The 4,144-nt window shown below is 36.9% G+C and overlaps 2 non-coding genes across 2 annotated transcripts; both read right to left on the bottom strand.

Annotated features, from left to right (window-relative positions):
• Nucleotides 1-831: 831 nt before the first annotated feature.
• On the bottom strand, nt 832-903 carry Trnae-uuc (transfer RNA glutamic acid (anticodon UUC)). The gene has a single exon. It is a non-coding gene; the product is annotated as a tRNA-Glu (tRNA).
• A 2,460-nt stretch (nt 904-3,363) lies between these two features.
• On the bottom strand, nt 3,364-3,435 carry Trnae-uuc (transfer RNA glutamic acid (anticodon UUC)). Its single transcript has one exon. It is a non-coding gene; the product is annotated as a tRNA-Glu (tRNA).
• Between the last annotated feature and the right edge of the window lie 709 nt (nt 3,436-4,144).

Genomic DNA, 4,144 nt, shown 5'->3' with positions numbered 1-4,144 from the left:
CCCCGTCACTAAACCTCTATAAATTTCTAAAGCGAAACATCTGCCGATCCATTACGACGTTCTAGGTGCTAGGTGCCCAGTCTCGGTCTTTTTTTTCACCCAGGACTGCAGCTCCGTCAAGGAGCTATAGAAAGAAGAGTCCCGCAAACAGAGCCCACACATGTTCGCCACCCAGAAATCGTTGCAGGTTGGCGTAATCTGAGGGCGTGTCTGCGCATTAGGTGCCACGATCTCTAATTTTGGTTAAAGGCCGGCAATTTTAGGGGGAGGGGTTGGTCAATTATATAGATCCTAATATTTAAGAATCGAGAAGATTAACATCTTGTTAATTGTTTTCTAATACATATTTATTATGTAAGAAATAAAAGGTAGGACAAACTGAGAAAGAGAACACAGGTTTGATTGAGGTTAATCGAAGGAGAACGAGTAGACTGGTGGCGTTGATGCAGTTGATGTCAAACTTAAATGAAGAATGTTACATTAAAAGGTCACTTTACTGTAGAAGTAACCGCGAATCGAACCCAAGTTTCCAGCTAGTAATGATAACCACAAAAACCACACGTGAACATTGAGTGTTGCATGCAATAATCATGGCTTTATCAAAGATATAAGTGACTAAGTGATACAAAATAATCTGTTTAAAAATTAATTCGTAATATCTGAAAATTATCTCCTTTTCTGTCAGAGTCACGATCACCACTAGGGTTTTGTTTTCCTTGTCCAAGATGAACGTTTTAATTATTTAAGAATCTTACTTTTTTTGTAGCATGATCTTTAAGTTAAATCCAACAAATTTCTGAAGTAAGAAAAAAAAACAAAAAATAATAAGTATTCCCATGCCGGGAATCGAACCCGGGCCGCCTGGGTGAAAGCCAGGAATCCTTACCACTAGACCACATGGGATTACTGTTTTTCAGCTATGATAGTTATACATTTATCAACAATATATATATCTTTCAATGATCGTTGATATTGTTGCTGACTGTTGTTACTTCATATTCAATCATCAAATGAGGCATTTCGATTGAAGTATCTTGCCCAGAGAGACAAATGCAAACTATGTAACTTAATTAAAGTCATTAACTACGAGGAATTAACGAGCATTGGATCTACCAAATTGTCTGAAATTCCTAATTCCTTCACCAATTTTGAATCCGATATTGTATTTACTTTAAAATGAAAAGACAAATTCATTAAGCAAAACTCTCTCTTTCTCCGTCTCTTTCTATCTTCTCTCTCGATGAAAATCTCAAACAAAGGTAGACTAATTAACCATTCAGATTTCTCTGAGGACTATAAATAAAATCCATGTATCTGGAAATAAACAACGCAAACGCAGATTGGAAAAGTAAGTAAAACGCACAATGAAACAAAACAGAAAAATGTTTAAAATTCTTTCGCCATTCAACAGTTTCGAATCCGACAAATTATATTTACAGTAAAATAAATAATAATTTCAGTCAGCAAACCTCTGTCTGTTTGTCTGTCTGTCTGTCAGTCCGTCTCTCTGTCTCTCTCTCTTGCTCTTCCCTATCCCCTCTCTCCCTCTCTCCATCCTCTCTTCTTCTCCCTCTCTCTCACGATGAATATCTCAAGCAAATGTAATCTTATTAAATATTCAGATTTCTCTATATCTTTTACTCTTTTTTACTCATTTTTATTTGTTTCAGTCATTTGACAGCGGCCATGTTGGAGCACCGCCTTTAGTCGAACAATTCGATTCCAGAATTTATTTTTTGTAAGCCTAGTACTTAGTCTATCGGGCTCTTTTGCCGAACCGCTAAGTTACGGGGACGTAGACACACCAGCATCAAGCGATGAGGGAGGACAAACTCAGACACACAAACATATATATGATGGGCTTCTTTCAGTTTCCGTCTACCAAATCCACTCACAAGGCTTTGGTCGGCCCGTGGCTATAGCAGAGACACTTGACCAAGGTGCCACACCGTGGGGCTGAACCCAGAACCATGTGTTTGGTAAGCGAGCTACTTACCACACAGCCACTTCTACGCCTTCCAAAGATAATAAATAAAATCCGTGCAACTGGAAATAAGCAACACAAACCCAGAATAGAAAAGCAAATTAAGTAGATGATGAAAAATCAAAAACCCAAACAGCTCCCTCCACAATAACTACTTAATGTGTCCTCATTGCTCCACCTTGTGTGATCCTGAAATCCTAATTTAGGGCCGGGATAAGACCCAAATAGGCCCTAAGCACTTAAAGGATTCTGGAGCCATTATATATATGTAATTCGAAATATAAACGATAATAAATCATGAAATATATTTTTATTTTCAAAATGAATCAAAACTAACAAATCGACCCCGAATCGTTGAAAGAAAATGTCGATCTCGATGGAATTCGAACTCAGAAAGTTTAGACGGACGAAATGCTGCAAGCATTTTGTTCGGCGTAGCGACGATTTTGCCGTCTTTCCGCTATTTAAAATATTAATAATCTTTTTTACTATAAACACAAAACCTGAGACTTTATTGATTCCGAAAGGTGGGCTGCAAAGTCGACCTCGGCAGAATTTGAAACCAGAACGTATAGACAGACGAAATACTGCAAAGCATTTGTCCGGCATGATGACGATTCTGACCGCTCGCCGCTTCTAAAATGATAATCTTTTCTACTATAGGAACAAGGCCTGAAATTTTGTGGGAGGGAGATTCTAGAATTTGAGAATCGGGAACATTAACATCTTGTTAATTATTTCCTAATACATACTTGTTATATAAGGAATAAAAGATATGACAAACAAAGAGAGAAAGAGGGAGAGAGAGAGAGAGAGAGAGAGAGAGAGAGAGAGAGAGAGAGAGAGAACTATATTTTGGTTAAGGTTAGTCAAAGGAGAACGAGTAGACTAGTGGCGCTGATGGAGTGGATGTGAAACTTAAAGGCAATATCTTGTATTAAAAAGTCACTTTACAGCGGAAAGTGCCGCGAATCGAACCCGAGATGCCTGACAGACATCTAACGAATCATAACCTCATGGTAACACTAAGTGCTGCATCAGCCGAACCCGGGATGCCTGAGAGACATCCAACGAGTCATAACCACATGGGAACACTAAATGTTGCATCCAGTTGTGTCTTTATCAAACATTCTCTCGAATATGTGATAAAAAGACACGGTAGAAATAAATTTTTCTAATTAATTCGTAATTTCTTCAAATTCTCTCTCTCTCTTTGTGTCACAATCACCGCTAGGATTTCACTTTCTTGTCCAAGTGGTAGATTTTAATTATTTAAGAGTTTTACTTTTATTGTGGTTTGAACTTAGGAAAATAAATTAAATTCACGAATCGATTCAAATAAATGTTATTCAAGTGAAGAAAAAGAAAAGAAATGAGCGTTCCCATGCCGGGAATCGAACCCGGGCCGCCTGGGTGAAAGCCAGGAATCCTAACCACTAGACCACATGGGACTGGTGGTTTTTATTATCACAAATTATGTCTTCATCAAAAGAATTTATTTTTCCTCAGCGATTGTCATTGTTGCTAGTTGCTGTTATAGTATTTTCATTTATGAAGTCAGACATTTTAGAATCAAGTATTTTCCTTAGAAGGGAAAATAAAACTGTGAAACTTAACAGAAGTCATAAACTACGAGTTAATGTTGAGAAATTGATTGGATAAAAAAAAAAAAAAAAAGAAATGTCTGAAATACTTTTGCCATTCACAAGATCCGAATCCGATAAATTATCATAATATCTACAGTGAAATAAATAAGAAATTCAGTCAACAAGAGTCTGCCTGTCTGACAGTCTCTCTCTTTCACGACGAAAATCTCAAGCAAATATAAACTTATTAAATATTCAGATTTCTCTATATCCTCCATAGATTATATAAATAAAATCCGTGCATCTTGAAATAAGCAACGTAAACACAGAATAACAGAATAGAAAAGCATGTTAAGTAGATGACAAAAAAAGAAACAAACAAAACAAAACAAACAAAAAAAAGACAGCTCTTCCCCACCCATCAAAAACAACTTAAGGTGTCCCCATGGCTCCATCTTGTGTGGACTAATTCAGGGCCGGGATAAGACCCAAATAGGTCCTAAGCACTTAAAGGATTCTAGAGCCATTATATATATATGCAATTCAAATTATAAGCGATAATAAATCATAAAAT

The sequence above is a fragment of the Octopus bimaculoides genome, chromosome 10 (assembly GCF_001194135.2).
Source record: "Octopus bimaculoides isolate UCB-OBI-ISO-001 chromosome 10, ASM119413v2, whole genome shotgun sequence".
In the NCBI taxonomy this organism is placed as follows: Eukaryota; Metazoa; Mollusca; class Cephalopoda; order Octopoda; family Octopodidae; genus Octopus; species Octopus bimaculoides.
The sequence above is the reverse complement of the archived record's forward strand: the minus strand, read 5'-3'. Positions and strand labels throughout refer to the sequence as shown.